Here is an 11,130-nt window from a genome sequence, read left to right as displayed (position 1 = left end):
TTGAATAATGATAAGTAGATTGAAACATATTTGGATTTTACTTCAAAGTTTTTTTGTTATTTCACCTTTGATTCATTGTCGACTCCAGGCATAATAAATGCTTGGAAGTGTAATTACAATGCTTGTTTAGAGAATGAATCAATCTATAATATTTCTTGACCTATTATAAACTCCGAGTATAATAAATACTTTAAATTCCATGTGATTAATGTCCAAGTGCTTCTTGAGAGAATTGTTCAATCAAAATCATATTATTATGGTGTTAATGAATGGTTTAAAAAAATTATGTTCCGATTGGATATGATAAGACTTTGATTCCAATTAAATTATACATTGAATAAGTAAATTGATATTGTGATTGTTATGAGTGGATTCTTGGATTCTTAATTAATTATTTATTTATTTTAAAACTATTTCCTTAATTGTTGGATTAAAAACCAAGACAAACGATTAGATTTAGATTAGTTCAAAACTATGTTCCCCATTCCTTAAGGGTATGACCTTTTATCTCATTGAGTGATTACCACATCTAATCCTTAATGTTTACCATCAAAGGTGGAGGAGTTGAAATTTGAATAAAAGTCTAAAACTTTGAAATTTATAAAGAATACATTGCCTAAAAAGAATTTTTCTAAATTTCACCTAATTGTAGTATCTGATTCACTATAGTGTACTAACATTAAAAAAATTTCTTCCATAGGTGAATATTATAAACTTTAGAAACCTCAAAATTTTGATCGAAAACATGTTGTTGAGGTTCATAAATTTCTCTAAACATACAAAGTCCAAGACATCCAAGTATACTTTAAAATCGAATTTTCGATGATTTTTTTAAGAAACCTATTGAGAAATTTATCGGGATATTGTCTAAAGGAGGAACCTATCTATCTAGAATGAGTAGTTTTTCTCTTGTTTTCTTAGATTAGTGTAAGTGCTAAGATGTTGATCACACTTAGGTTGTCAAATTTCATAAGACAAAACCACTTCAAAGTAGATCTTCAAAGATCGGTCTATATTTTAGAGAAGATCAAGCTCAAAATCAGTTTATGTTCGAGAGAAGATCAAACTCAAGATCGGTCTATGTTCAAGAAAAGATCAAGCTCAAGATCGAGCTCAAATTCAAGATGAAGTCAAGCCCAAATTCAAGAAGAAGTTCGAGACTAAGTTCAAGCCAAATTGAATCAGATATTTGATATATCTCAGTTGGTACAAACCCTAGAAAGACCTTAGGACTAAATGCTTTCAAAAATGTTTAATCATGAGTTTTTACATTTATTTTTACCTGGAATTCAGCCAACCTAACTTCTAGTTCGACCAACCAAACTTCCTCAGCCAGCCCAACTTCAAGCCCGAAGTAAATAATAACTTTTATTGTAAATTCGGCTAGCCCGCATTTTGGTTCAGCTAGCCTGAGCTTAAAATTCGGCCAGCCCGAGAAAGTTCGTGTCAAATTCCAACAATATCAATTTTTAAAATTCATGGGAATTTGGACAGGTGAAGGGAAAATTCGACTAGCTGAATTGTTCTGTTCGGCTGGCCAAACTTGACCTCGGGCCAACCGAATTTTGAATAATTCTTATCCCGTGCCGCTGAACAAAATTCATTGAACTTAAGCTACTTGAAGCCTCTATCTGGCTAGCCGAAGTTCTAACTTCTTTGCCTGTAAATTGAATTCTTCTATCATTCTGAATTACACAAGTTAATTATCAGAATTCTTCTGCAAGAGAGAAAAGCTCAAGTTATTAGCAAGCTATTTGTTGGTATTTATAATTTATTTAAATAGCTTTTTCAATTTCCTTTAATTTCATATCTTTTAAGTTTAATCTAAGAGAGTAAGCTATACTCCTCTTTAAGATCTAAGAGAATTGAATTAAGTAGCTTTTGGGTTTAAAAAAATTGAAATCTATAAAACCCTAAACCCTTTCAATTTGATTGAACACGACACCATCTACATTCAAGAAAGAGGTCCTTCTACTACAAGCTTCTACTACATCTTCTACTGTTGAAGATAAATATACCTTCTAAAACTCTATTTAGGTTTTTTTGAGATCTGTTTTGAAAATCTCAGTTAAGATTTTGTCTGAGATATCCTTGTAAAATCTTAGTTTGGGTTTTTATTTTGATAACCCACAAAAATCACAAGGAACTGTATCAAGTTATTAAGGTGACCCTATAAAAACCTTTTTATAGTGAAAACCATAATTAAGAGGGAAGTAATTTTGGGAGTGGAGTAGGTGTGGCTGTTTTTAAAGCACTGAACCACTATAATTCTTTGTGAAATGTGTTGAATGCCTTATTTTTAATTTTGGTGGATTGGATATATTTAATTTCAGTTCTATGGTGAATATTGTAATTCTTTAATTTACACTTGCTAGTTTAAAGTTTTAATTTTTAAAGATATTTGTGAAATAAGGTTGTCCTATAAATTATTTAGAATCAAGGTTTCAATATTCAAGAAATTGAGATCTTTGTATTATTTACATATTCAGCACTTATTTCGATTATTTGGCAATGTCTTATTCAACCCTCCCCTCCCGCCCCTCACTTTAGGACATCGTACGCTCTCCTTTCCAATTAACAATTTTCATTTTTAGGATTAGTTGGTTCATTAGTTTAGTTTAGTTTCTAAAACACCAATTGATAGGAAGTTTGCACTAGCTTATCTATTTATCACCTTGCGGATACTTTTCATCTACTATTTTTTATTTTTATTGCTCTCAAAATTGCTCTTATTACATATATATATATATATATATATATATATATATATATATATATATATATATATATATATATATATATATATATATATATATTATACATTGAGGATAATGTAGAATTTAGGTTGGGGAGTAAATTTCATTTGGAATTTTTTCAGATTTGTGTTCAATGGCTAAATTTTTGAGTTAAAATTTTCAAAACTTTTGAAATTTTTCATGAATTTAAGTGATTTTAAAGATAATCCAGATATTAGAATGATAAGATACTTATGTTGAGGATTTTTAAAACCTGAATTTTAATTATTTGATAGATTTCAAAGTTAAGTTGAAGTTTTTAATCTTTAATTGAAGTTTTAAATATTGCTTAAGTCATGATTTTATGTCATATCTAGTTCACACATTAAAGTTATAGTTTGATATTGAATTGTTGACTTGATGATTATTAAGAATTATAGGAAGCAAACCTGAGAATTTGTCCATCATGTTCAAGTGAGAATTGGAAAAAAAAAAAAAAAAAGTAATACCCTACTAAAAAAATTAGGTGTCTTTGAAAAAGACTACCTATCAAAGTTCCATGAAATGACCATTGTGAAAAAGAAAAAAAATGAAAATATTGTGAAAGTAGTCGATGGAAAAATAAAAACCTAAAAAAGTACAGTTTTGAATTGTAAGGAAAGTTTTAATTTAGGCTTTTATTATCTTAAACTCTTTTGATTATCAATGTTATCATGAAAAAGTAGAGAATTGAACATTTGGTTATGTTAAGTTTAGATTTTACCCTGCATCCATCGAACTCAATATTTAGAAATTTTCTAATTATAGGATTAACACTATTAATGCACTGATTTTTGTACCCTATTTGTCAATTACATGAGTCGTTGTGTCAAGTAGTTGGTTGAGCCTTTGAAAATTGAAGACTAAAGACACAAGCAAAGTTGAAGCATCAAAGAAGCAACAATAAGTAAAACAGGTGCCTTGGTGATCCTAACCCTTGACCCAAAACAACACTCTAACCTCTATATGATCTTAACCTAATAGAAATATAAATTTGAACATCCATTAGCCTTAAGAGACTAAGAAAAACATGATAAAGAAAGTTAGAAGAGGTGCGAATCTGCTGTGTAGAAGATAACCTAAAACAACAGATTTTATGTGATGTTGGATGGCATTCAACTGTCATTGGATGGTCTTCGATGATATCGAAGACCTGCTTGATGACACCGATCGAGAGTTGGGATTATCCAACAACTAAAATGGATTTTACTATGAAACTCTCGATAGCATCGAAGTACCATCGATGACATCGAAGTCTCCTCGATGGCATCGATTAAAAGTCAGATTTGTCAAGCATGGTTTTTGGATTTTTTCCAAGACTCTCTCAATGGCATCAAAGAACCTTCGATGACATCAAAATTGGTCCACATATTCCAGCAAGTTTTATCTCTTTTCTTTTTTGATTTTTCGATGGCATCACGGAACCCTTTGATGACATCAAAGGTATCTTAGATGGCATTGAAGGACCTTTGATCCCATCGACAGATCCATTTTCTCTGGACTTTTTTAATGGGTTTTTGGAGCAACTAGAGGTAGAGTGATTTCATATGCACATCCCTCATCCCTAGCCACTATTCCATTGAGTCCCAGGCTATCTAATTTGATATTACAACTCTAATGAGGATTCCAACCTCAACATTGAGATGTGCTTGAACTCTTCTAATATCTACAGATTGGATGTAAGACTCGTATACTAGTCCATAGGCTCCCACAATCCTCCCCGTCGAATTTCGATGACCCGCGACCTATAATAGGCATTTATGCACAACCCTAAGTCGAATCCCATAGATCTTAGTTGACTCGACTCGAAACTTGTACCCTAGCGACCGCGCCGTCGCCGTGGTTCCAACGCTGCGTCTTACACACCGATGCGACACACAAGTCAAGAGTTGTGGGCCCGCATTTATTTCGAGAAAAATGCCGCGCATTTACGAATCCCGAGAGAATCTCTACCCAAACATCACATCAATCAATCAATCAAGTACACATCCCATCACAACCCATCCCTCTCTTACACAAGCCATCCCCAAAGTCAACCCTCATGTCACTCACGCCCATCACTCACCCATCCCTTTTCATCCCATCACCTTCTCTCTCTCTCTCATTCTCTCTACCATTCCAACCAACCCAAGAGGAGTGGACATCCAAGCTTCCCTAAGGAGAACCCCAAGTGTGGCCCTGTTGAGGGTCAAATATTGCATATCAGACCCCAGTAATTGCCCGATTTTACGAATATGATACTGTTTGACGGCATGTTTTAATCGTATTTGTAATACAAGACGCATTTACAAGCATGGATTGAAATAGAAGGCCAAAAATATTGATTTAACATTCAGGAATCACCATGACAAGGGCCAGACTCCAGGGGACCAAGATCAACGCCAGAGATCCAAGAAAACCGAGAAATTGAAGTTCAAGTGGCCTGAAAATAAGCTAGAATGCAAGATCACAGGGTTCTCACCATCTGATCAGTTCGAAACTTCATACGTGGCCTGAGGACCAAAAAATAACCGTACACGTCAAATTTTAGCCATTGGATCCCTCTGCAAGTGGCCCAACGCTCAGAGCAGCCCATAAACAGTTGATTTTGGGCCCACTTGAGATCTGGATATGCTTCAAATTTTTCTTAACCCATTATATGAGGTGAAAAAGCTGATGGACGGAGCGAATTTCTCAAGAACATCTCTGTGGGGCCCCGTCTGTGATGAATGTGCATAACATCACGTGCACTAGTCGTGCACCCATGCACTCAAAGTCGGTCAGCAAGCACTGACTGACTCAAACTCGAACTCTCACTTACGCAACAGCGTAACGCTGTCCGGCTTGCGGTTGGGTGCAGTGGGCCACCATCTTAATTCGGCGGTCCAATCGGGGCCGTCCATTGTGTGCGTAGGTGGGGTATTTACCTCACCAAGGCGGCCTTTTGAGACCATGTAAAATATTACATAATCCTAACTGTTAAAGGCATGATGAACGGCGGAGTAGAAGGTATTGTGGGCCACATAGAATTTGGTCCAAAAGTAGTGCTTCCCACCTGATTTTTCGAGTAGAACGCAGTGGACTGCTTGGATTTTCCAAAAAGACAGTAAAGTGGGGCCCACCATCGTCACAGCATCAATGATGCTACTCTGTTTTCGCAACCGGAAGCCGTCCGGTTTTTACGGCGGATTGTGCACTCGTGGGAGCGATTGGACGGACGATCTGAACCGTTCATCATGTAGGACTGCCCGAAAACCCCCAGAGGACGCTGTCCTTCTAGAAAGAAAGCAAAGAAGAAGAGGAGTGGAGACACCGAACTCCTGACTGCGTAAGGTCTCTCGCAGCAGAGTAAGTGCGTGGAGTCTCCAGCTTCCGCAGCTTACTTCTAGCAGGACTCAACAGCAGTTCCGGAGAGAGCATTAAAGGAGGTCGTCTTTGCTTGGGAAGGAGGCGTTCAAGGAAGGGAAACGGAGAGGAAAAGGTGGGTTTTCTACTGGACATAGGCTGCTGCTGAACGTGGGTTGCTGCTGCACGTGGGAAGCAGCAGGTGGTTTTTTCGGCTGAACGGAAACGGGGAGAGCTCTGGAGCAGGGTGCTCGGTTTTGGCTGCTGTCAGCGTGTGAGGGACAGGATTGAGGGAAGAAAGGGAAGAAAGTTGAAGGTGACAGGAGCTCTGGAACGTGGGAGGCAGCGTGTAAGGCTGGGGTTTCTCTCTCTTTCCTTCTTGTTCTTTTCTTTTCCTTTTTATTTTTATTTTGTTGTTTAATCAGCCCATCCATGTGTGGCTAATCCTCTTAGCTAGGACTAAGAGGTGAAGCCTGTAGCGAGATGGGAGACACTATTTCCTGCTTTTCATTTAAATTTATGAACTGAACTTGGTTTTGAGTTGATTATTAAAAGAATATTTTTTCAGTCTTTAATGGTCTGTTGTGACTGAAATTACAATGGGTTTGCAATGGCTTTGAATATCTCTTTTTCTCTTTTGATGTTTATGACGTCAGGAGGCCCTGTTGTTCACCATCGTCTCCTGGGCATGGTTGGATGATAGTACTCTTCCTAACTTCCATGTACTTTTGATTGGTTGGTAATTAGTTTAATCCTGTTATTTGCTTTGTCTCCTGGGCATGGTTAGATGATAGAATCCATTCTAATTCATATACCTTTCATCTCTTGAAAACCAGATCAAGTAAGTTCAGTTTGAATTCCATAACCCTTGATGCAGGCATAAGATCTCTCTGATCTCTACAAGTGGATCCTCTGAAACCCTAGTTTCCTTCCTCTGAATTCCTTAAAGTTTTTGATAATTATTCCACAATTATTTCCTAAATTCTATTTGGTTTAGATCACATCTTAATCTAGTTCTATTTCTACCTAGTTTCAGGAAATGTACAAGTTTCAGTCCCTGTGGATTTGACCTCGGTCTTACCGAGTTTATTACTACATCACAACCCTATACTTGGGGAGTGAACAAGTTTTTGGCGCCATTGCCGGGGACTGACGGTTACGATTTTTTGAAATTAATTGGTTTTAGGATTAGTTTAAGATTAGGATTTTACTAACATTATTTTTTATTTATTTATTTTTATTTGAGTTCAAAACTAACTTGTTTCCTGTTTTATAGGATCTTGACATAAGTTTCTCAATTGGTAATTCCTTCCTAATCTCTCTACTTTTTCCTATTTTTAGAATTAGGGTTTAAATTTTAGAAATTAGAAATTTTCTAATTCTAGTATCCTCCCTTCTGTAGGAAATAGTTTATTTTTAGAAATTAGGTTATTTCTTTCCCTTTTTAGAAATTAACTTTCTGTTTTTATTTTAGTAACTTTCTAATTTTAACTCTTTTAAAATCTAATTTGTTTCCTAATTTATTTTTAGAATTTTTGTTTAGAAACTAACCTTCTTATTTTGTAGGCCTTTAGAATAGAAATTTCTAATTTGGTAAGCCCCTTCTCTACTTCCTATTTTTCAGTTCTCTTTTAGTAATTTACTTTCTAGTTTAGGACTTGCCTAATTTATTCTAGAAATTTCCACTTTCTTTTAGGAATTCTTTCTTTTAGAAGCTAGTTCACTTCTATCTTTCTTTTAAAGGATTGTTCTTCTCTTTTTAGAATCTAACTTATTTTGTTTTATTTTGCAGGTCCTTAACTTAGGGGCTTCAATTTGGTAATTTCTTTCCAACTCTCTCTCTCTCCTTCTTTCTAGATTTTCTTTTCGTTCGAATTTGATTGAGGGTTGCGAGTGTTTCATGCCCAAGTAGGCCCGTGACAACACTCGACGTCTCTTGACTGAAGGAGGATTGGTTGAGGGGTTGACTATCCATCGCAGGACTAGACACCACTCGAAATCCCCTGAGTTAACTGAAGTTATGGCTGAAGACCAACCTCCTCTACTTCCACCCAGGGTGGAGGATACCCAAGATGAAAATGAGGTGCAACAGGCACCCCCGCCTCGTACTTTACGAGATTATCTACAACCGGCGGGAGTGAGTACGCTCTCATGCATGATTTTTCCTGAAAACACAGGACAAATGGACATTAAGCCAGGAGTTATTCAACTCCTTCCCAAATTCCATGGACTTGAATCAGAAAGTCCATATTTACATTTGAAAGAGTTCGATGAGATTATAGCTACATTATGTTTTCCTAATGTATCTGAGGATACAATTAGGCTGAAACTCTTTCCTTTTTCCTTAAAAGAGAAAGCTAAGACATGGTTACATTCACTGCGTCCTAGATCTATTGGCACATGGAACGACATGCAGAGGGAATTCATAAAAAAATTATTCCCACATCATAAAACGATTACCCTCAGAAAAGCAATCATGAACTTTGCCTAAAAGGAAGATGAAACATTCTTCCAATGTTGGGAAAGGTTCAAAGATTTGGTCAGTTCATGCCCGCAACACGAATTTAAAACGTGGCGCATTACAAATTTTTTCTATGATGGACTGACATCTTCCATGCGCTAAATGGTCGAAACAATGTGTAATGGAGAGTTCATTAATAAACATGTCGACGAGGTATGGGACTACCTCGACAGTTTGGCTGAAAAAACACAATCTTGGGACTATTACCCAAAGTCGAACACCACGTCTAGGCCGACTCAATTAAAGGAGAAGGGTGGATTATATCTCTTGAAAGAAGAGGATGATCTCAAGTGTAAAGTGACTACGCTCATAAGGAAAGTTAAGGCCATGGAAGGAAAGAAGGATAAGGTCAATGAAATTGTTTGCGGCATCTGTGATTGCAACATTCACACAACTGAAAACTGTCCTACAATACCCGCCTTTCGAGGAGTGTTGAATGAACAAGCCAATGCCGTAAATAATTATCAAAGACCTTTTACTGGACCTAACTCCAATACATACAACCCTGGCTGGAAAAATCATCCAAACTTTAGTTGGAGGAATGGACAGACGGCTACTCCTCCAGGTTTCTTCAATCAAAATCCAAATCAAGTGAAACCTCAAGAGGAACCGGTTCAAAATCCCATACAAGAGTTGGCTCAGGCAATGCGGGGAATTACAGATTTTATGCAAAAGATACACTCTCGTATGACGGTTATAGAAAAAGGGATGCTTCCTACACAACCTCTCCCCAATCCTAAACCGCAATACGAGAGTAATGATTCCAGCTCTTCAAATCAAACAGGGCATGCTAAATCCATCACCACTCTTAGGAGTGGGAAGATCATTGATAAAACTCTTCCGGTTAGGCCCGAAAAGCCTCAAGAACCAGAAGAGGATAACAATGATGGATCCAGTGATGCCCCACAAAAAGTAGAACCGGAACTTCTAGAGAAGTCAGTTGCTCCATTCCCCCAACGGTTGGTTTCACCAAAACCTCTCTCTAACTCTCAGGATATCCTAGAGGTGTTGAAACAGGTGAAAGTCAACATTCCTCTACTTGATGTCGTTAAACAGATACCTTCATATGCCAAATTCCTGAAAGACTTATACATGACCAAAAGATGGAAAATTATTCAAAAGAAAATCTTCTTGACTGAGAAAGTGAGTGTCATCCTGAAGCAAAACGTGCCGTAGAAATTCAAGGATCCCGGTAGCCCAACCATATCATGTGTAATCGGGAACCATCGAATTGATCACGCACTTCTTAACTTAGGAGCAACCGTAAATCTGATTCCATACTCGGTATACAAACAGTTAGGTTTGGGCGAATTAAAACCCACCCTAACCACACTACAACTTGTTGATCGCTCTGTTCGTATACCAAGAGGGATAATTGAGGATGTGTTGGTCCAAGTTGATAGATTTTACTATCCTGTAGATTTTATCATCCTGGACACCGAACCCATCAATAACATGAGCACTCAGATTTCCGTCATTCTTGGTCGCCCATTCCTTGCCACGTCAAATGCAATTATCAATTGCAGGAATGGTGTCATGACTATGTCTTTTGGAAATTTGACATTGAAGTCAAACATTTTTTTCAATAACGGCAACAACTCAGAGGATGATGACGATATCCACGACATTAACATGATTGACTCTTTCGTGGAAGATACGACACCGCTGACCTTATCCTCCGACCATCTGGAGACGTGCCTGGCCCACTCCTATGATTTTGATGATGACATGATTAGGGAGACGTGTGCCTTGCTTGATACTGCACCGGTACTTAAAGTTAACCGGTGGAGGGCACAATTTGAAGAATTGCCACAAACCGATGTAGTGCCTCTACCGTCTAACCTCAAGCCGCCGAAGCTTGACCTAAAACCTTTACCCTCTGATTTGAAATATGCCTATTTAGGTCAAGATGAGACATACCCGGTGGTGATCTCTGCCCACCTAGAGAAAGAACAGGAGAGTATGCTCATATCTACTCTCATTGAGCATAAAGGAGCCCTGGGATGGACGATAGCGGACCTCAAGGGAATCGATCCCTCGATTTGTACTCACCGCATATATCTTGAGGATAATACAAAAACCGCTCGGCAATCACAACGTAGACTAAATCCAAACATGAAGGAAGTGGTTAAGGCCGAGGTTCTTAAACTATTGGACGTGGGTATCATATATCCTATATCTGATAGTCAATGGGTGAGTCCAACTCAAGTGGTCCCTAAGAAGTCCGAAATCACCATTGTAGCCAATGCCAATAATGAACTCGTGCCAACTAGAGTCACTACTGGTTGGAGAATGTGCATTGACTATAGGAAGTTGAATACCGTCACGAGGAAAGACCACTTTCCTTTACCATTCATTGATCAGATCCTGGAAAGGTTAGCTGGTCATTCCTATTACAGTTTCCTTGACGGGTATTCGGGCTACAACCAGATAGAGATAGCCCCTGAAGACCAGGAAAAGACTACATTTACATGTCCCTACGACACCTTTGCCTATCGAAGGATGCCATTC

The 11,130-nt window shown here is 37.6% G+C and overlaps 1 non-coding gene across 1 annotated transcript; it reads right to left on the bottom strand.

The window, feature by feature from the left end:
* Window positions 1-8,556: 8,556 nt before the first annotated feature.
* On the bottom strand, window positions 8,557-8,663 carry LOC131235817 (small nucleolar RNA R71). The gene has a single exon (XR_009166337.1). It is a non-coding gene; the product is annotated as a small nucleolar RNA R71 (small nucleolar RNA).
* Between the last annotated feature and the right edge of the window lie 2,467 nt (window positions 8,664-11,130).

This window comes from Magnolia sinica, chromosome 19, assembly GCF_029962835.1.
Source record: "Magnolia sinica isolate HGM2019 chromosome 19, MsV1, whole genome shotgun sequence".
In the NCBI taxonomy this organism is placed as follows: domain Eukaryota; kingdom Viridiplantae; phylum Streptophyta; class Magnoliopsida; order Magnoliales; family Magnoliaceae; genus Magnolia; species Magnolia sinica.
This window is presented reverse-complemented; position numbering and strand designations above follow the sequence as displayed.